The sequence below is a fragment of the Lactuca serriola genome, chromosome 2 (assembly GCF_051521515.1).
Source record: "Lactuca serriola cultivar US96UC23 chromosome 2, Lser_US96UC23_V15, whole genome shotgun sequence".
Lineage (NCBI taxonomy): Eukaryota > Viridiplantae > Streptophyta > Magnoliopsida > Asterales > Asteraceae > Lactuca > Lactuca serriola.
In genome coordinates, this window is record NC_136409.1 from 133,586,793 (window position 1) to 133,609,937 (window position 23,145).

General features: G+C 37.0%; 2 long non-coding RNA genes across 3 annotated transcripts; both read right to left on the reverse strand.

Moving 5' to 3' along the window:
- Positions 1-10,087: 10,087 nt before the first annotated feature.
- On the reverse strand, positions 10,088-10,817 carry LOC145086818 (uncharacterized). Its single transcript, XR_013700642.1, has 2 exons — positions 10,395-10,817; positions 10,088-10,309 (listed from the first exon to the last, which is right to left on the reverse strand). It is a non-coding gene; the product is annotated as an uncharacterized LOC145086818 (long non-coding RNA).
- Positions 10,818-20,397: 9,580 nt separating this feature from the next.
- On the reverse strand, positions 20,398-22,000 carry LOC145086820 (uncharacterized). 2 transcript variants are annotated; one of them, XR_013700644.1, is made up of 5 exons: positions 21,604-22,000; positions 21,423-21,501; positions 21,175-21,276; positions 21,006-21,082; positions 20,398-20,608 (listed from the first exon to the last, which is right to left on the reverse strand). It is a non-coding gene; the product is annotated as an uncharacterized LOC145086820 (long non-coding RNA). The 2 variants fall into 2 exon arrangements; XR_013700643.1 differs by having other exon boundaries at positions 21,423-21,512.
- Positions 22,001-23,145: the final 1,145 nt, after the last annotated feature.

Sequence of the window (23,145 nt, forward strand, 5' to 3'; positions counted from 1 at the left end):
AGTAAACAATGTTTTAGACATAATGTAAACTTCTTAATTATCAATATGATGGTTATATGGATTTGATCACTATTATTCTTTATGTTATGATAATGTACATTAAGTCATCCACCCTAAGACATTTCCATCGTTCTGGTTTTAGGGTGTGACATGCTTAACAGGCTAAGATCCAATGGAGCATTGAGGGTAATGATAACTCAGGTTATTTCCATAGAAATCTTAATAGAAAAAGGTGCCAAGTTTCTATTTGTGGTCTCTTGATTGACGGAGTTTGGATTGATAATCATATTCGAGTGAAGGATGAGTTCCATGCTTATTACCAGTCTCTTTTTTCTCGACATACGAGATAACGTCCCTCTGCATATGACAAGCAATTTAGTACTTTATCAGCTTCTCAGATAGAGTCAGTATAGTCTCCTTTTACTCGAGAGGAGATTAAAAAAAGTTATTTGGGATTACGGTTCAACTAAGGCTCCGAGTCAAGATGGTTTTACTTTTGGTGTCTTTAAGATATATTAAGATCTTATAGTAGATGAAGTAGAGGCTTTTTTCATGCACTTTTTCCATCATTCTTCTATTTCTAGGTGTAATGCTTCTTTTTTTACTCTTATCCCGAAAATTAGAGACCCAAAGTGCACGAAAGATTTTAGACCTATTAGTCTTATTGGTTGCTAATATAAAATTATTGGAAACCTTTGAGCTAATAGATTGGTGGACGCTATTTCTAGTGTAGTTAGCTTGGAATAGTCTGCCTTTGTCAAAGGTAGACAGATCTTAGGCGATCCTTTTATACTTAATGAGGTGGTGGCTTAGAGCAAGATGTTTGGAAATCCTTTGTTGCTTTACAAAGTGGATGTTGAAAAGGAATATGATTCTTTTTCCTGTGACTATTTGTTAAAGATAATGCAGATCATGGAGTTTGGTCCATAGTGCATGATTGGATTAGGGAGTTATTGACGCCCGTTAGGGCTTCTGTCTTAGTTAATGGGTCGCCTACCGATGAATTTCAAATTCCCCTTTGCCTGAGACAGGGAGATCCTCTATCCCCTTTTTGTTTTCATTCCGGCGATGTAGGGCTTCATGTATCTTTGATGAGAGCCCGGATGACCAATGTCTTCAAGGGTATTTCTATTTCAAGGATTAAGATTTCACACCTCATGTATGTGGATGGTGTCGTGCTTGTGTCATATTGGGATCCCGAGAATGTGAATTGTCTTAATCATATTATTTAGTGTTTTATATGGCTTCGAGTCTCAAAATCAATTTGCATAAAAGCAAATTGAATGGTCTGTGTGTCCCTTCCAATTAGGTTTCTTATATGGCTGATAGGACTGGTTGTGTTGTGGTGGATCGTATGTTTATTAATCTTGGTGTCCAAGTTGGTCAAGCTATGAGTCGTGTTTCTGCTTGGTCTCATGTGCTTAACCTGTTTCCGATCAAACTGGTAGGATGGAAAGCTAAAAGTCTTTATTTTGTAGGTCACATAAACTTCTGAATTCCGTTTTGGGTTTGTTAGGGAGCCATTTGATGTCGATTTTTCTTGCTCTGATTTTGGTTCTTACCTTTTTAGAGGTCCTGAGGGTCAAATTTTTTTGGGGTGCGTATGTGGACGAGAGACACATTGTAACATCATGTTTCGGATCGTTCATGATTTAGGATTCGTGGGCTGCAACCCGGGCATGAGGAAGCCTCGGGGCTACAATGAGTTGCTAGAAGCGTAAGGCTTCTCGTCACCTTTCTGTGGATATGAGGTTCATTGGAAATGGAGTTATATCGAGGAAACTATTGAAGTTTGAAGTTTTGACAAGATAGGTCCGTTATTTGAGAAAGGTGGTAGCAGAGTACGTTGGGCGTACGTGTGTGTACGCTTAACGTACTCATGTGCGTGAATTTGAAGCGGAGCCACCTAGTACGTTAGGCGTACTAGGCTCAGAGTGAAAACCCTAAATGAGGGGGGTGTCCCTATATAAAGAATAAGATGGCCTTATTCCTGGCCACCATCTTCATGCAATCAACCCTCTCAAACCCTAAATACTCGTCCATTAAGCTTGTGTGTCCATTTGTGAGCTATTGAGTGATCTTGTGTTTCTTTGGAGTGAAGAAGGAGCCTTGAAGAAGAAGGAGTGGGATTCCAGGCTTTGGATCTGGGCTTATCTGAATTGGAAGCTTCATGTTGAGGTATAAATCTCAAAGCTTTCTCACTCTTTTATTTTGTTCATCATTTTAGTGTATTTTTAGGTTTTAGTCCCAAAGTTGGAGACTTTATGAGATATTGAGCTCCAGAGTTTATTATTAGCTCCTTTGAGTATCCTAAGTCGTGTAGAGTCATAAAAATCAAGACTTGAATGTTTGAATCAACCCATGCATGAGATATGAGCATTTTGAGATAACAGAGTGAAAGTTTTGGGTGTTTATAACTTTATAAGTAATGCAAAGGCTTAAAGTCATAGACTTTATGGAGTAAGAGCCTCTAGGGAGTCCAGATCTGTGATATGAGCTAAGGTCTTAACGGGTTAAGACCAAGACAGTGAGAAAAGCGATACTGGACGCACATCGAGCTTAATCCTAGTACGCCTTGTGTACTGGGTTGGTGTCCCCAATCAGGATTCGTGCCTGCTTGTGTATGCTGAGCGTACCAAGGAAGGTACGCCCATGTAACCTCACTGTGGGCTTTTGGGGCCTTATGGGTTGGGCCTGGATTTTTGGGCTTGTGTACTAAAGATTTTGATTAGAGAAATATTAAAGATATGTGCCTTGGGCCTTTGTGTTGGGCTTGTCACTTGGACTTGAGTGTTGGGCCTTGGGAGAGTCCATTCATTATTGGGCCTTGGTTGGCCCAATGAGTTATAGGTTATTGATGGGCTAGTTAGTGGACTACCTCTAGACCTAAAGGTTGAGGGTTTGGACTTAGATCTTAATTGGGTAATTGTGGGTCTTGGTCCAGTGTCAGAGGCCAATGTGCAGCAGCAACATCTATACAAGTTGTTCATCATCCAGGTGAGTCTTCTGACTATACTTACCATGAGTGGTGTCTATGTGTGACTGAAGGGTCTTATGTGCTTTCTTGAGTTATGTGATATTATGCATTTTGTTTGTGTGATATATAAGCTATATTCTATGCTTATGGAGATAGGACCGGAGGGTCCAAACCGAGTTGTAGGACCGGAGGGTTTCCACTGAGACAAGACTGGAGGGTCCAAACCGAGCTGTGAGACCGGAGGGTCCTCACTGAGACACATGAACAAAGGCTCCACACCGAGACGCATGAGATCGGAGGGTCCATGCCGAGTTATAGCCATGAAAGGCTTATTATTTGTGTATGTGGTATTTTGGGGAACTCACTAAGCTTCATGCTTACCGTGTTATGTGATATGTGTTTCAGGTTCTTCTCAGGATCACAGGAACGCGCCGACTTGATTGTATACACAAGAAAAAGAGTTATGTTTTGAGGATCCTAGATTATTAATCAAATAATTATGTAGTTGCGTTTTGTACATTAAATAATTGGGATTTTTGTGAAATGTGGTATGAGATTTTGTGATTTTAAAATGAAAATTTTGTTTGAAAATCTACGGTGTTACAAGTTTGTATCTGAGCCTTGGTTTAAGGGATTCGGATGTGCCTTCGGGTGTGTTAGGACTCAAACTGAGGATTTGAGAAAGATCTTTAAGAGAAAACAAGTTGGAGGAGTGTGTACAATCAGCCAGAGCCCAAACGTTGATTTCCCAAAATACCCTTACGTATTTGTGTTATGTGTTATCATTGAGATATTAGTGATGCATGCTAGAGGATAAACTAGATATTTCATATTTTAGGGCTAGAGTTGCCTGATTTGTGATGCCTTAGCCTTGGAATTTTTTCTATCTGTGATGTGCCTTGAGTAAGTGCGGAGTAAGAGTATCCAGCAGGAAGCTTTTAGAGAGAGCTTTGAGTAGAGGAGTAATATAGGAGAGATACCTAGCTGAGCATTAGAGGAACCTACTGAGAGAGTAGTTAGATACCCACGAGGGGTAGGGTTGCTTTAGTTCGGTGCTACCTTTTGAGTGCGAATAGAGTAAGTGGAGTTGTAACCTAGAGTGGTTTTACGTGTTGGTGGAGATTATTCGATGCCCGAATGCTGCTTGGGAGTCAGCTACTAAGTGAATCTGACGATATTCATGAGGTAGATGGTTGGCATCATAAGGAGTTCTTCAGCAGCTAATGGCAGAGAAGTGTGAGAACCTAGGAAGAGCTTAGGGAGTGACTTTAGTCAGGAGAATACGCTGATAGAGGAGAGTATTCGCTGCGTAGCGACTAGGTGTATCAGGATTGGTGATTGAGAAGGCTGAGCAGCTACTTAGAAAATCTGGGACGATCCGTGTGGAAAGTATGGGTAGATGTGGTAGGTAGTATGGGCCCGTACTACTGATAGTAGAGGACCCGTACTCAAAACAGGGAGAATTCCAGAGGTTCTAAGTAGCAGATTGAGAGGTGATAACATGGTTCGAGTACCATGATTCGTAGCAGATTGAGAGGTGATAACATGGTTCGAGTACCATGATTCGTTGCAGATTGAGAGGTGATAGCATGGTTCGAGTACCATGATTCATGGCAGATTGAGAGGTGATAACATGGTTCGAGTACCATGATTTGTGGCGGTTAGTGCTTCAGAGCTACCAGTTATCTCATTGTGATTGATTAGACTGAGAACATATATGACAGAGTGTGGGGCCAGAGGGCCATGTCGAATGAGTTTCAATGGAGCATACCTTGAGAGGAAAATTGAGTTAGTTTCCAAGAGATTTTATTGGTGAGATACCAGTTGGATTCGCAAGACTCAGGGATAAGTAGAGATGATGCTTATTGGAGGATCGCGGTTTGAGTTGAGCAATCGACCGATAGATGGGACGTCACCTTCTGTGAAAAGAGTTTTGTTGTCCCTGTTTCCTGGGAGAAGCAAAAGAGATAACGAGCTTCCGGTTTCAGAGTTTGGAGGTAAACCCTGTGGGGTAGCATAGGGCTGCAACCTTTTCACCAGAGTATTTGGGCAGTATGTTTGCTGCGAGGTATTTCTTATACCATGAGAGAGTCATTAGTGGGACTAAGATGGAAGAGAACAAGGAGGTGCCTTATTGAGGGATACATACTTTTAGCAGCAGTTCCAGGTGATTAAGAGGAGTATATCGGGGCGGTGGCCCTCGTTGTCTACGTTGTGTATCAAATGTGAGAATGAGGCCTCTTACTTTTATGATGATTCCCACAATGGGAGTCTAGTCGAGGAATCTGAGACGAGGTGCATGATAGTGCATTATTTCCATATTGAGAGTCAGGACTAATTCGGAATGGATGGGGTATCCGACGGTGTGTCGGTCTGAGGCTTCGAGATGACTAGAGGCAGTCACGTTGGGAGGATTTTGAGATCTTTGTCTGAGTTATGGGATATTTGGAGTTGCTTCGTTTCCATCGGAAAGATCATTGAGTGATTACGTGGTACGTTCCAAGAGTCAAGTGTGATGTACATGGTAAAATAGTCTATGGAGTAGACTGTTGGTATGCTAATGGGTGATGGTTCGAACCCCGAGTGGGGGAGAACTGAGTATTTTATTAAGTGGATTAGAGATTTGTTTAGGTGCGGTTAGAGAACTGATTATGGAGATCTGCGGTATGGAAATATGAGACTTGGGTCTTTGGTGAATGAGACAAGGTGTAGAGTGAGATAATGCAACCACAGTAAGTAGCCATTGGCTAGGGACCTTATTGTGGTTAGGAACTCTTCAAGTTGCAGTGTTGAGATTCGAGGCGGTTGGGTCGTTGAGTTCCGGTTTCAACTGCTGAGAATTTCTAGTTCGATGTATGGGTTATTATATGCACTACAGGAAGGGCAACCGTTATTTGGCAATCAACTTCAGGGTTGGTATGAGTATTTTGCATGGATTTTGAGCAGTAGGAGATGGGATTTCAGATCGTTGTCAATATGTTCTGAAGGGTTTTGAGCATTCTAACACTCCTAAGGTGTACATGCAACTTTAGAAACCTCAGATCTATGTTTTACTAAGATACATGAAATTTTGATTTTACAAGGTTCTTAACCTAACCAGCATGGCATGGGGAACTTTGAAACATAAAATCTAGTAGAAGAACATACCTTTCTTGTTGCTTGGATTCCTTGAGAACCTTGTGAGCCTAGCACCTCAACTGTTTCACACAACACCACAACTCTTGTAATAACTTTGAGAGAAGTACATTATCACTCAAAATTGGCTAGCCCTCTTGTTCTACACATAGTTCCGATTTTGGTAGCCCATTGGGTCCTTTTATAGTTATGTCAAAAGTAGGGTTACAACATGTAAACCCTAATTGACATGGCTTTTCATATTCCATGAGCCATGGGTTTATAACCTCCATGGACTATCCATGGAGCACCTTATGGGTTTTAGCCCAATTCAATAAACCATGGATCATTAGCCCACTACAAAAGAATGGATGATTTGCACAATCAACCCTATATATTTAATTAGTCTCCTTTAGATCACCAAATTAATTCTAAATTAATTCTTGATCAAAACCAATTAAATAATATTATTAATATATTAGAACTTATAATATATTAATAAACCATAAGTGTCCTTTCTCTCATTTAGTCTATCTAAGTGTTGCAATGCCATGCAACCCAAAATGGACCATGCTAACCGGATCAAGTACATTCCAGAAATAGTTATGAACTTAGACACCTAATCCAACATGTTATTGGTCATTGATGATTCCCCTGTATTTCAAGTTGTGAGTTGGAGTATTTTGAGGTGGCAAGTAGTGCGAGTGGAAGATCAGTGGTCAAGGCAAGACATCGTGAGGTTCTGTGATGGTGTACTGGGGTATTTGAGTATGACACCGTAAACTTTTGGGATTATTTTGAGACTTGAGTTGTGAGATGACAAGTGGTGTACCGAGTGACTATTGTTCCAGTGGAAACCCTTCAACTAATAGTCATAGGACGTGTCAATCGAAATGTGAATTGTAGCAGGAGAAAGTGTCTTGTTGCGGCAATTATCGTCAGAAGTATAGATGCTTAATCTGGGAGGGTGTGTGTACCTATCTATGGTTGGACAACAAAGCATGAGCTAGTGGACTCAGTGGGGTGACAACTTGAGGATGAGAATGTGTGGTGATAAGAGAGTGAATAGATCCGAGTGGGAGTAATCACTTAGGACTGACAAGGAAGACCGTGGAGAGAGCCCATGGAGAGTAAAAGAGAGTATCGTATGATTACGGGGAGCCATAACATACATGAGTCAGAGAGAGAGTATTGTATGATTACGGGGAGTCGTAACATACATGAATCAGAGAGAGTATCATATGATTACGAGGAGTCGTAACATACATGAGTCAGAGAGAGAGAGAGATAGAGAGAGAGAGAGAGAGTATCGTAAGACTGCGGGGAGCCGTAGATTTCGTGAGGTAATGAGAGAGTGTCAGAGGACTTTGGGGAGCCGTAACAATTGTTAGTCAGTGAGAGAGTGTTGTATAACTGCGGGAGCTGCAACCTTGCTAGTCAGGGGTGACGCAGAGGGGCTCTTAGGACTAGGTAGCCTTAATGGAGGAGTCTGTGAGGGCCTGGGGGCTGAACCAAGGGCGAGACTGGGGTCTCGACAGTGGTCGGGACCCGTTGTGTTTTAGTTAGAGAGGGACTGCTGCGAATCAGACAGATTGAGGTGTAATGCATATGTATAATTGCGGAACATGGGTCATGAGTTGAGCGCTAGATTGGAACGAGTGGTTCCAATTCTGTGTCGGACCAGACTCTGATGGGTGAGTTTAGCTTTATCTGTGTGATGGACGAGCATGTTGGGATTTCGGGTGGATCTCTTTTTAAGAGGGACGTGTTTCCATCTGGTGTTTTAGACTTGAGTGGGCCAGCTCGTTGGTTTGGGAAGGACCACTAGATGCTTGGAACTAGCGAGTAGTAGACGACAAGGGTCGAAGGTGATGCGACTTCTGAAGGGGATTGTAGAGTTCACTTGAGGTAATGCGAACTTCGTGACTTCGCGGGTCACATGATGGGCTGAGATAGCTATTGCGAAAAGGAATTATAAAGTGGACTATTGGATGGGCAATGAGTAGCCCTTGGAGGTCCAACTATTGGGTCGGGAGTTAGCCTGGTGTTCAGTGTCAGAAGGAACATTTAATAAGAACTGGGGCTTATGATTAAGGGTGTCAGAGGATCATTTCGAGCTGGCTTGACCGGTTTCTGGTGCCTGAGGACAGAGTTTTGAGGATCATTCCTTCAGAAGAGTTTTGATAGTTGTTCAGGCGGTGGGTCCTTAGTGAGATATGACCTTTCTGTTCCTTTTGAGTTACGACCGGGATCGATTAGAGAATCAGAATTGGTAGAGTGTTCTTAAAGTCTGTTATTCGATGAGCGATTAACATGATGATATTTTGAGAGGGTGGTCTGGCAGTGAGACAGACCACTAGAGTTTTCAAGTTTTGGAGAGACAGATCGAGTACCACAGTGGCAGAAGGGTCTATCATTCTTCGGGGTCGGGAGTTCCTGTTGGTTTCATGTAGGGTTTCAAAGCACTCCATGGATGATGGCAATGGCCCCTCTTGATGAAGTGTAGGTTAAAAGCCCAAGACTTGTCTTTTCCCTATAAATAGTCATGTATTATTGACAACTAGTTTATAACCCGTGGAAACCACGGTTATAAAATTAATTGAAATTTTATAGTAAAACCTCAAAATTAATAATTAATTATTTTAAATAAATTATTAATTACGATATATTTATATTAGTTTTGTGAAATTATAATCGTTGATTCAAATAAATATATATAATTAATTTTTAATATATATTAGACATTTTTTATTTGTGAATTAATGAAAACCATGATATAAAATTTAAAATTTAAAATGTAGAATAAATACATTGACAAATATCATCACATTAATTAGGAGGTCTAATAAATTTAAAATGGAGAACTAATAGATTGACAAGTGGCATCATATTAATTAAGATGTCTAATATAGTGACACATGGCAAAATGACTACTCTTTTATTAGTATAGGGATTAGGGTTAAGAGTGAGGCAAAATGTAGCCGCCAGGTTGGTTTCTTGTAGAGTTAGATTCTTATTTCTTAAGTGTAATTTGTTCCTCATAATTCAATAAATCGAGTAATCATTCGACCTATTCTTCATATTTGTGTTTGTTCTTATTTTCCGCATCTTGTTCATTAAATCTCAATTAGGGTTTTATTCCCAATAAGTGGTATCAGAGCGGGTCTTTGAAGATCAATTGATTTTTGTAGTATCAGTTCTTGATTTGGTGATTTTCTGCACATATATTGAAGATTATTAGTGTTTTGGCGATATGGAATCAAGATTTCTGTTCAAGCTACTATTCATGAAGATCTATGATTTTCTTCTACTGTTCATCTGGGTAATTTTTATTTAATCCAATTCGTATATTGTAAGTATTTTATGATTGGATTTGATCAATTGGTTGATCCAAAATCAACATATTGTCGTTGGATCTATTTATCTTGATTTAGCCCATTGATTTGTTCTTTGAACTGTTACTAAGCCCAGTTTCTTCCGATTACTGTTAGTGTGTTTTGAGCCAACGTATATTGATTTTTGTTCATTGAATTAAACCCATATGTCGTTCCTTATAGCCGCACGTTCTGATTCACGCATCGACACATCTTAAAACTATGATTGTTGCATCTCGATTTCACAATTCATTCTCATAGTCTGATTGAAATCATGATTCAAGACTCTATTTAATTATTTGTTTTCGATTTCTGTTCTTGAGTCAAAGTTTCTAAACAGTTTCATTCTCAAAATCGATTTTGATTTTATTTGATTATGGTATTTGAATCAATTTGCTTAATCTATTCCACATCTTGATTGGGTGTTTATCCAATGGAAATTTCGAATTCTTATGATGAACTGATGATGAACGGATGAATAGCACCGTATCTCAAGTCGATGGTCAAAATTGGGACTGCAATCTAAATTAGAATCATGACTATAATCAAGGATGTGATGTTAAGAACAATTGGTATCAGGATTGGATTTTAATCGGAATGATTAAGCCGTTGTTCTTGTGAGTTAAGAAAAAGGTCAAAATTGGAATTATTGATCTGTGAATGATGTAATCGAATTTGAAGTACATGTATCTGAAGCGCATCGTTCATCTGCCATCGGAATCAGATTTCATGGTGAAAATTGTGAGCTTACCTGCGAACATTTGTTTTCCATGACTCGCAGCGATCCTGTGTTCGGATTCGTCTCAACAACCTATGAATGAAATCGGGACTCAATCGGGAAAAACTACAGTCAAACGAAAGTCAAAATTAAGCTATTTGTGAACGAACGAAGGGTTTGAATTGACTGAGATTTTGGACGAACATCCTACCTGTGAACGACCAACCAGTTTGGGATGAACGAGAGTTAAACTGAAAAGTCAAAATTGACTGAGAATTGGGTTGAACTTTCTTTGAATCTCACTGTGTCTTCCACGAAATTGAAGCGAATCTATGATTGGGTTCTTCTGTTGCCTTGGAACGAAAGAGGGGAAAGCGAACATGTGGTTCTGCTTGGCTAAGGTTTCACTCCTTGTTCGCATCATGATGCTCGGTTTCGCTTTTGTATCAATGGACTTGGAATGAACCTGGAACGAAAGAGGGATGAACAAAAAGCGAACCTGTGATTCGGTTTGGATAACGTTTCGCTTGTCATGAAGTTGGATTTCGGACCGAACGTGGTTTTTGTATCAACAATCTTGGACCGAACTTGGTTTCGGTTGCTTGTGCTCGGACCGGATGAACAAATCATGGTGGTATCCTTCCTTCTTTTATCAGTCGCTATGGGGAAGAAGATAACTCAAAGTTTCCCACTTTACTTCAAGAATTTGACGATCTGGTCCCTGTACTTTTCATGCCTTGGCAGTTTCGGACGATTTCCAGATTTTGTTACAAATAAAAGGGTATATTGATGCTGAATTACCATTCCAGCCCCTGTCTTTGAACAAGTGATAGTTTCTGCCCTATATTCAGAAAAGTTTACAAATTTAAGGGTCGGTGAACAATTTTTTTTAAACGCACATATTTTTTCGTGAACAGATAAATAAAGATTCAATCAAGTCTTGGCGGTTCGGAAAGTCGTTTTTCGTGATAACGTCAACTTTTCATGACTTTTTCGGATTTTATACTTCATTGTGTATATCATTTTGTCATGGGGGAGCATGATAATTATTTATCCATTCAAGATCATTCTCATGACCATTTGAAGACTTTATAATCACGTTTTTTTTATTATAAATCGGGGAAGAATTTGATATGGCCATTCGAAATTGGATTTATGACTTTTCAAACTTCAAGATTTTTGATAAAGTTTGTGGCATAATTATGAAGGTAGCTTTTACAGTAGCAGTTCTTCATAGAACTCTTCTTAAGCTTTTGTAGAGAAGTATCCTTTACAGTAGCAGTTCTACATCGAACTCTTCTAAGGACTTGTTATATCTCCGACTTCTAGTATTTTGTCGATCAAGTGGCATTACAAATCTTAAAATTTGGGTTGTTACATGATAATTTTTGGTGGCTTATATCATTAGCTTATTTGAAGATCATTGTGACTTGGAGTAAGAGCTCTTCAAAGACAAGAAGTGATTTGGTTTCTTTGTTCTGAAATGGGTTTTTATGGCGGGTTTGGTTTTCATGAAGATTTTTTGGGATTACATTCGAAAATGAAGTTTAAAGACATTACTCCAGTGCTTGGTTTATATATCCTAGAGCCTATGTTTGAAGACTATTGAAGAATCAAGTTTCGTGGATTGCTTCATATATTCCTCGTTGCAGATCTTTTTATTTGCTAGATGCTTGTTTTGGAAGTTAAAGCATTGTCATCCATTCCATACTTTGAGGGGGAGATTATAGGGTTTCAAAGCACTTCATGGATGATGGCAATGGGCCCCCTTGATGAAGTGTAGGTTAAAGTCCCAAGACTTGTCTTTTCGCTATAAATAGTCATGTATTATTCACAATTAGGGTTAAGAGTGAGGCAAAATGTAGCTGCCATGTTTTGAGGTTTCCTGTAGAGTTAGGGTGCGTTTGGTACAGAGAAATAGAACTGCAGCAGAGAATGGAAATGCGGAGAAAGAGAATTAAGCTAGAGAAATAGAATTGATTACACTGTTTGGTAGAACTAATCCACTAGAGAAATGTTGTTGAGAATCATTTCTCTTGTTTGGTTGTATTAAGAAGTGAAATGGAAATGTTTTTTACCTTGTTTATTTCTTTTTAAACAACATCTTTTTTTATTAAAGTTACAAATAGATCCAACCTAAAGAAATATTATCACACCACATAATAAATACAATATATCAACAAGATAATGAAATAATAATAGAGTTGTTCAGTCATTAAACATAATATCATCACCACATAAAGAATAATGAAGTTTACATAAAAACATGGAATAAATTAATTGTTGGAACGCCTTGCACTCTAATCAGTAAACATAACATTAGCAAAAAGATCTCGACGGTCAGTCCATCCTTGCGATGTCTCTACAGTAGAAATAACGTTGTCATGTTCGTCTCCAATTTGTGTGTGATTTGCAGGGATTTCTTGATCAAGGGGGTCTTTGGTCATGGTTGCACGTATGAAATTATGCATCAAATAACATGCAATGATTATGCGTGGCATAGATTCTATTGGATGGTATGCATTATCACGTAAAATAGCCCATCTAGATTTGATCAATCCAAAACATCGTTCTATTACGTTCCTCGCTGATGAGTGTCTCATGTTATATAACTCTTTAGCATTTGTAGATGGTTAAGACCAATCATTAAGATGGTAATGTTGTCCGCGATAAGGTGTTAAAAAACCTTTACCATTTGTATAACCCGCATCACAAAGGTAGTATGTTCCTACAATAGATTCTACATATTTAGTTAGACTTTAATGATAATAATATTATGTAGCTTTATGTTTTATGTATATCATACCATGAGGTATTTTAAGACCATGTGGTCTACTAATAGCATCTCAGAGTACTCGACTATCTGCTGCGGAACCCTCCCATCCCGCTAGTACATATATAAATTGAAGATCTCTCGAACACACTCCCAGTACATTAGTACCAGTCTCACCCTTGCGTGTTCGATAAGGTTTTCTCTTCGCTGCAAGGACTTTAACTTTGATATATGTTCCATCTAATGCTCCTAAGCAACCCTGTACATAAATCAAATTATTTATTAATAGCAAAATTAAATAAATTTATATTATTTAATTACTAACCTTGAACCACCTCCATCTCTCGTCGGTTTCATCATCGGGTATTGGCACGGGTTTCTTGTAGAATTCTTTATGTAATCGACATACCGCATCTAAGACTAACTTGAAATATCGACTTATAGTTTCACCTGAGCTTTTGAATCTTTCTACTATAATCCTATTTTTTTCGTTATGTGCAAGTACATGTAAGAACATAGCAACTTGCTCGTCAACCAACATGTTTTTGCTATTTTTCAACCCTCCTCTTTGTTCAAGCATGTCACATAGTCTTGTAAATACATTTCTATTCATTCTTATGTTAACCACAGTTGTTTTATCACTTTTATAAACCATATCATGAATACTATCACGTCCATTATGGTAACTCATTAAGGATTTTGACCGTAATATTGTATCTTTTTCTAAACGGTGCATAGCAAAATCATATATCATCCACCAACAAATCATAACATACATTGCATAAAGTGCTCTTACGACATATGTCATAACATTCTGTCTATTTCGTACAATCCGTTGTTGCAAAGGTATTCGTGTCATCTACATATATACAAACATGAAAGAGTTAGGACAAAAAAACTAAAAAAATGATTAAATATATTATAAAAATCCTAACAACCATTGTTTGGATTTGCAAAGGTGATCGTGCCATCTATATATATATATATATATATAGACAATAGTTAGACAAAAATATAAAAAATATTGAAATATCATACAACAATCCTAATAGTCCATGTTTAGAGCTTTAAACCTCTGCTAAAACTAAATCAAACAAGCCATTTTTTGAGCTTGAAACATAGACAACACAAAGGACTACAATCTGGAAAAACAATCACCTCAATCCGAGCTCGTATGAAGATTTTATGATGTTTCAAAGTTGGAAAAAGAGGTTATACAAATTGCTGAAATACTATACGAAAATCCTAACAACCTCTGTTTAGGGATACATAACTTAGGGAAATCATAATCAATTAAGCTGTTTTTTGTACCTAACATGTAGCCAAGATAGAAGAGTACAACCTGGAGAAAAAATTATCACGTTCCGAGAATGTATGAGGATTATATGGTTGTTCAAAGTTGGGAAAAATTTATAAAAAAAAGTTGAAATAGTAAAAAACAGCTATAACAGACCCTGTTTAGGGTTGTATAACTCAGCCAAAATATTAATCAATTAAGCTATTGTTGGAGCCTAACATGTAGCCAACATAGAGGAGTACAATCTGGGAAAAAATCAGCTTGTTCCAAGGTCGTATGAGGATTCTATGGCTGGTAGAAGTTGGGAAAAATTTCTAATAAAACTGAAATAGTAAACAGCAGCACTAATAGTCCCTGTTAAGGGCTGTATAACCCAACCAAACTTTAATCAATTAACTTGTTTTTTTAGCCTAATATGTAGCCAGGATAGAGGACTACAACCTGGTAAAACAGTCAGGACATCCCGAGCTAGTATGAAAATTTCATGGCTATTCAACGTTGGAGAAAAATACTAACAAAAAGCTGAAATAGTAAACAATTGCTTTTATAGATAAGGTGAAGCAGAAAACCTGTTAAAAAATGCAATCACTGAAAGAATGGCGTTGAATTTTTCTTGACAATCAAACAATTATCTACTACAATTAAGAGAAATCAGAGATGTATCAATCACTAATCAAAGATTGATGATCGAGAAGTATCAAACTCTAATGAAATTGTTAAATGCTTACCATGAGCTACTTCACTGATCGAGAATCAAAAGAACACAATCGCTTTAAAATCGAATGAATGAGGGGATATGTTGTGGCGAAGAAGTCGTCAAGGATCGAACTTGGAACGTGAGGGAGAAAGCCTTCTTTTCTTCTATTTCTCTGCCCTCTATTTTATTTCTCCGTTTTTTTTTTCATTTCTCTATTAGCAATTTCCCACTATTTCTCTACTAAAAATAGAGAATTAAAAACAAGGAAAGAGATACAAATTATTTCCCTATTCCTTATTTTCAGGGTTAAACAAACAAGGGAAATGGAATTAATTCCATTTCTCTGATTTTATTTCACAGGACAAAACAGCCCCTTAGATTCTTATTTCTTAAGTGTAATTTGTTTCTCATAATTCAATAAATCGAGTGATCATTCGACCTAATCTTCATATTGTGTTTGTTCTTATTTTCCGCATCTTGTTCATCAAATCTCAATTAGGGTTTTATTCCCAACAGTTCAGGTGTCTTTGGAAGGGATTGTTGTATGATATGAGGTCCTTTCGTTGGTGCTTCTCGAATTATTGGGTTCGATCTATGTGTTGATAAGGAGCGATTTCGAGGGAGAATTCTAATTCAAGTGGGGGAGAATTGTAATATCCTGTTTCGGATCGTCCATGATTTAGGGTTCGTGGGCTGCAACCCAGACGTGAAGAAGCCTCAGGGCTGCGACGAGTTGCTAGAAGCGTAGGTCTTATCGTTACCTTTCCGTGGATATGAGGTTCATTGGAAACGAAGTTATATCGAGGAAACTATGGAAGTTTGATGTTTTGACAAGATAGGTCCCTTATTTGAGAAAGGCGGAAGCTGAGTATGTTGGGCATACATGTGTGCACGCTTAGCGTACTCATGTGTGTGAATTTGAAGTGGAGCCACCTAGTATGCTGGGCGTACCAGAGGGTATGTTGGGTGTACTAGGCTCAGAGTGAAAACCCTAAATGAGGGGGTGTCCTTATATAAAGAATAAGATGGCCTCATTCCTGGCCACCATCCTCTGGCAATCAACCCTCTCAAACCCTAAATACTCGTCCATTAAGCTTGTGTCTCCATTTGTGAGCTATTGAGTGATCTTGTGTTTCTTTGGAGTGAAGAAGGAGCCTTGAAGAAGAAGGAATGGGATTCCAGGCTTTGGATCTGGGTTTATCTAAGTTGGAAGCTTCATGTTGAGGTATAAAGCTCAAAGCTTTCTCACTCTTTTGTTTTGGGCATCATTTTAGTGTATTTTAGGGTTTTAGTCCCAAAGTTGGAGACTTTATGAGATATTGAGCTACTGAGTTTATTATCATCTCCTTTGAGTATCTTAAGTGGTGTAGAGTCACAAAAATTGAGACTTGGACGTTTGAATCAACCCATGCATGAGATATGAGCATTTTTAGATAAGAGAGTGAGAGTTTTGGGTGTTTGTGACTTTATCAGCCATGCAAAGGCATAAAGTCATAGACTTTACGGGTAAAGACCAAGAGAGTGAGAAACACCATACTGGACTCACGACGAGCGTAATCCTAGTCGACCTGTGTACTGGGTTGGTGTCCTCAATCAGGATTCGTGCCTGCTTGTGTACTCTGAGCGTACCAAGGGAGGTACTCCCCGCGTAACCTCACTGTGGGCTTTATGGGCCTTAAGGGTTGGGCCTGGATTTTTGGGCTTGTGTACTAGAGATATTGATTTCAGAAATATTAAATATATGTGCCTTGATCCCTTTTGTTGGGCTTGTCACTTGGACTTGAGAGTTGGGACTCGGGAGAGTCCATTCATTATTGGTCCTTGGTGGGCCCAATGAGTTTTAGGTTGTTGATGGGCTAGTTAGTGGACTACCTCTAGACCTAAAGAGTGAGGGTTTGGACTTAGATCTTAATTGGGTAATTGTGGATTTTGGTCTAGTGTTAGAGGCCGGTGTACAACAACAACATCTATAGGAGTTGTTCATCATCCGAGACGATTCTTCTCACTATACTTACCATGAGTGGTATCTATGTGTGACCGGAATGTCTTATGTGCTTACTTGAGTTATGTGATATTATGCATGTTGTCTGTGTGATATATATGCTATATTTTGGGCTTATTGTGATAGGACTGGAGGGTCTAAACCGAGTTGTAAGACCAAAGGGTTTCCACTGAGACAGAACCGGAGGGTCCAAATCGAGCTGTAAGGCCGGAGGGTCCTCACTGAGACACATGAACAGAGGGTCCACACCGAGATGCATGATACCGGAGGGTCCATGCCAAGTTATAGCCATGAGAGGCTTATTATTTGTGTATGTGGTATTTCACTAAGCTTCGTGCTTACCGTGTTATGTGATATGTGTTTTAGGTTCTTCTCAAGATCATGGGAAGGCGCCGACTTGATTGTACACACAAGAGAAAGAGTTATGTTTTGAAGATCCTGGATTATTAATCAAACATTTATGGAGCTGCATTTTGTAAATTAAATAATTGGGATTTTTGTGAAATGTGTTATGAGAATTTTGTGATTTTAAGATGAAATTTTTGTTTGAAAATCTATGGTGTTACACACATGCACTGGGTTAAATGAGATAAAGTTTTAGGTAGTAGAAAGGATTGGGGATTGGGTGTTGGTAGTTTGTTCTCCTTTAATAAGCTATGTTGTTTTGTTGGTGGTGGAGATTTTCCTATCCTCTTAATCTTTTATGGGCTCGTTTGATTCGATATTTGTATGGACCTGATGATGGATGCATATCTTTGCCCCCTAAGAGAGCTGGAGCGGGCCCTTTTGCAATTATTTCGATGGGAGTGGTTTGGATTTATGCATATGTCCAACCAACTAAGGGATATAGGTCTTGATATTCATTCCTTATGTCCTATTAGGGTTGGTGATGGGAGCTATACTTTTTTTGGCATGATGTTTGGACGAGAGAGGAGCCTATTGCAATTATTTTTCATAGAGTGTTAGTTTTAGGGACTTTTAGAGATGCGACTGTCAGAGATTGGATGGCTACAGGTTGGGAGACCCATACTCCTAGATGATGTCCTATAGGAGGTACAGAGCAGTAGCATTGGGATGGTATCCTTTCTTTGACTAAGGATTTATAATTGCAGTCAATTCCTGATAGGTTGGGTTGGATTATTGACATTTCTGACAGCTTCTTTGTAGCGTATGCCCGACGATTCATTGATGGTAGTTTACTTTACTCAGGAGGTGGTGAGACTCAGTGGAACAACTGGGCTCCCTATCAAGCTTAATGTTCTTTTATGGAGGATTCGTTTTCTTAGTATTCCCAATAGAGAAAGACTTTCTTGTAGGGGAATTTTGTTGGATTCGATTCTTTACCCTATATGTTATTGTATTGTGGAGACCATTGAGCATGTTTTCAGAGTAATGCTCTGAGTTGTGTGAGATTTGGGCGCATATTGCCATTTGGTGGGGTATACAATTTCTAGATCATATTTTTGTTCATTCTTTTATCACGTGGCCAAACTTTGTTTCTATGAGACGTCGTTAACGAAAGGCTTTCGATTTAGTGGTTATGACTTGCTTCTGGTGCATTTGGAATTTCCGGAATTCCATTATTTTTGAAACGACTATTTCTAGGAAATCTTTTCTTTTTTATGATGTTCCTTATAGGGATTTGTTTGGATTTCTAATAGATGTAGAAAAGTCAAGATAAGTTAGAGTTTTTGGCTTCATAACCCTATTTCTCCTACAATTTTGATGTAATTGTTTATTTCTAGCTTCTTCCTAGCTTTTAATATATTTCTGTCGTTAAAAAAAATGTTATAAAATTTCACAATTTAGATAACTTGAAAAAAATACCAAACATATGTATTAACGACAAACATAATCGGATTTATTTTTATTCAACTGAATAATTACCTTTTGTAAAGGCTTTTTATATTTGTTTAGACAATGCAAATATCATTATGGTACTTTGAAGACAATAATTATAACTTTTGTCTAATACAAAATGGGAGGTAGATAAATTTATTGTGTGTAGAACAAATGAGATCATAAATATATTTTAACTCACATATAAACCTTTAATTAAATTTAATATATTAAATAACTTGGGAAACTTTTTATTCATTTCTAATAAATGGTTATTTTTTTATTTTTTTAATTTTTTTGTCACTTGTTACACTTTCATTCAATCTGCAAAATGTCATTTCTAATAAATGGTTGTTTTGAATTATTTTTTTTTTCACAAGTCATTTTATGAGTTTTTTTTATTTATTAAATTTCACATAATATTTTAATATAATAATTGCAATAAATTTGTAGTAAATGGATATTAATTTACTAATAAACTTACTTTTTAATTTTAAAAATTCTTAAAATTAAAGCTTATTAGTTTCTTTCTTTATTTAAATTATTTGTTTAAATTTAAAATAAAAAACATATTCATTATAATAAATCATTATTTTTCTTATTTTCTTATAAATTCAAAGTTTTTAAATATTTTTACCTTTATATATATATATATATATATATATATATATATATATATATATATATATATATATATATATATATATATATATATTAAAAGTTAATCCATATGGTGTCACAACTAATATTTTATCATATAACATATTTTAATCCATAGGCATGCAAATAAAATTTCCGGTGATGTAAAAAGCATAGACATTGTGAGATTATATACTTTTTTAAATGGTATCAGAATTCAAAAGATACGAGTTAAAACTTGGATATCTTCTGCATCATGTGAACAGCCTCTTAAATTTGGATTCGATGAATATCTGAATGCAGAATTAACTCATTCTCACCGTATTATTGCAGTATTACATCTTTGTCATATGTTAATAACTTATCAAGTAATGTCATTATTATTACTATTATTAGAGCAAAATTTTGTCAAGTTGCTATGAAATTAATGTATGGGTCAACATCTAATAGGGTACACATGTTCATTTTTATATAAGCAGTTCAATTCATGATGCATTTCGTACTGCTTCTTTAAGACCATTTTTTCAAAATATTGTATCGTTCCTTGTTATGTCAATTCAATTGGCAAAAAGTTTATAAGAAAAGCTTGGTCTTGTGTTAACGTATTACGACGCATTGTTTATATAATTTTACATCATTACATATCACGTCGATTCAAGTGGTTGAGATTTGATCATAATATGATCGGTATTAACTATGGATGTCAAGGCTATGCCCACAAGAAGAAACGAGAACGGGATGGAAATTCATTCGGTACCTAAGGGAACACCATCCCTCCCTCTTAGGTGCCACTGTCATTCATCCCTTCGCGGTACTACGTGCGTCATCAGGGCCGGTCTATTGTTTTTTACTACCCAGGGCGAGATAAGAATTTTTATGCCCTTATATATAAAAAAACTAGAAAATCAAAAGTGCAGTGAATTTTATAATCAAACAAACAATATAAACAAAACCTACAAAAATCACATAAATGATGTTTTCGAGCATTTTTTTTATAGCAAAGACATTTCTTACTTTACAATTAATCAATATTTTGTAAAAATTCACTTTCAATACTTAAAATTGCTATCCATTCAATCTTTCTTGAGTCACAATACTTCTAATACGATTTCAAGAGCTTCAATTTTGAAAAACTTCTTTCCGGGGAAGCAGCCGTTACCAACACTTTCAACAATATCCTACATGCAACCAAAACATTAAGAAATATATTCATTCTTCTTGTATACTCCCTTATTTGAATAGATGTCTAATGTTTTTCATTTTTCACTTTTGTATGCTTCATACAGCAACGTTTTATTAAAACTTGTAACTCGATCAATAAATCATTTCCATCAATATCACATTCTTCACTATTTGTCAATTTGGACTCAATATTTAAACAACATTTTATTTAACCGGATTATTTTCACTAATATTTTGATTTCTAACAACAAATTTATTCGAAGACCCTCTTAAATGATTAGCCTCTTCTTGTTCATTTTTTTTCTATTTTGAGCATGTGATGGTTGTTTTCTGGAAACATATTTAAGACTCAACAAATCTTAGTTATAAACACTAAACAAACAAAGATACAACCTGAACAAGAAGTCAAGAACACAACGCAACATATTTTGAGCAAACCACAATGTCAACTTTCAATACAAAGCAGCCTCCTGATTAACATTACAGAAACAAGAAACAAAAACAAAAAAATAAGAAAGGATCAATGGAACTTGAGTAATTTGTAAGGAAGTCTGAAATTTACCTGAAGTAAACAACAAATAGAGGATAAAGATTAAAGGAAACAGATTTCGAACTTAATCAAAGGCCAAACCCAAGCTCAAACAAATGTGAAAATTCCTTTTCACTGAAAAATCGAAATTAGAAATAGCAACTAATGATAAATCATAATTAGAAAAATCGGAAATAATCAAATACAATGAGACACATAAATCATAATCAGATAGTAAAATTGAAATCGGAAGAAAGGAAGTAGAGAACTAGAGAAGTCACCCAAATCAGAAGAAGAAAAAAATCGAATCCCACTGTCTTTTTTCATCCAGCTTTCAGATATGTGATATGCCTCCTTATCCTGTATTCAAACTAATCACTTAATCAGATAATGAACAAATGATGATTGATTTCAGGAAGTTTAGAAATAAATAAGAAACAAACGATGGCAAAATGAACTCACCGATTTACAGCCTCAATCTCCCAAATCAATTGAACATTTGAACTTTTGAGACACTTTCTTCCGTTTTCCTCTTGCTTCAGGGCAGAAAAAAAGAACCCAATCAAGCACAGTGAACTGCTGATCGAACTCCGAGCGAGAAGTTAGAAAAAAAAAAGTCGATTGAATCGAACCCAATCAAGCAGGCTAGTAGCATTAGTCGATTTACAACAATCGAGAATAAGAGAGGGATAGAAATCGGACCAAGAGAAATAATAGATAGTTCAGCGATTACAATTTTCAAAGGGTTGTCATTACCGATTTGACAATTGAAGTTCTCAAGATATTTGACACTCAATCATGTCTTCCGCCTTCACTCTACATCCGGACGCGTTTCTTACTGGAGCACCTGGACTTCACTTTTGGGCTAAAACATATATATATATATATATATATATATATATATATATATATATATATATATATATATATATATATATATATATATATATATATATATATATATATATATACACACACACACACACATATAGTACATCTTATTGGACAAATATTATTCCCCTTTTATTTGATGCCATGGGCCTAAGCCCAACTCGCCCATGTATTGGGCCGGGCCTGACTGTCATTCACGGGAGGTAAATTTTTACAGTTGAAGTTTGTACACTTTGCTTTAGACTTAAGGGTATGGGTCTTCAATGTTGCTGATGAGCCAACGTGACATGAATTTAACGACGTTGAGGACATTGGCACACCCCCCCCCCCCCCCCCAAAACTTGTTATGACATGAGGCGTTGCAACTGTAATGTAGCTCAACGGAAGAAACAACCAATCAAATAACTAATTTAATAAAATACGTAATTTGACCTTTGAATGGTCAAGTTTTTTTTTAAAAAGGGTTAATTAATATTTCTTACATGTACCAACGTAAAATTTCAAAACAATTTTTTTTAAACATACTTCCATTCATAAAATATCACAAAAATCCATTGTATCACATGATGTCACAATAAAACAAATCCCAAGCTCTCAAATACATAAATTCTCACAGTGTGTACGGATCATGCCTACGCCTTCCCATGGTCATTGCTAGTACCTGAAACACATAACACATAACACTATAAGCATAAATGCTTAGTGAGTTCCCCAAAATAACATATACAACACATATTAGCCACTCGAGGCTATAACTCTATGGAACCTCTGGTCCTAACTCTGTGGACCCTCTAGTCCTAACTTTGTGGACCTTCCGGTCCTAACTCTGTACACTCTGGAACATACACAGCATAAATCACATAGAAATAATGCAGTGCATCACAATCACATAAATACCATACAAGATACTCTGTCACATAACTCAAATTACCACTCTAGGTAAAGTATAGTGAGAAGACTCACCTCGGGTAACTCGGTAAATCTCGAACTCGGAAATACTGATCTAGCCTCCGCCTAATCACATAAAATAATTACTCTAATCAATACGACTCTCGAAAGCTAGGCTATTCCCTCTCTAAGTTCTCCAAGAAGGGTAAAAGACCATTTCAACCC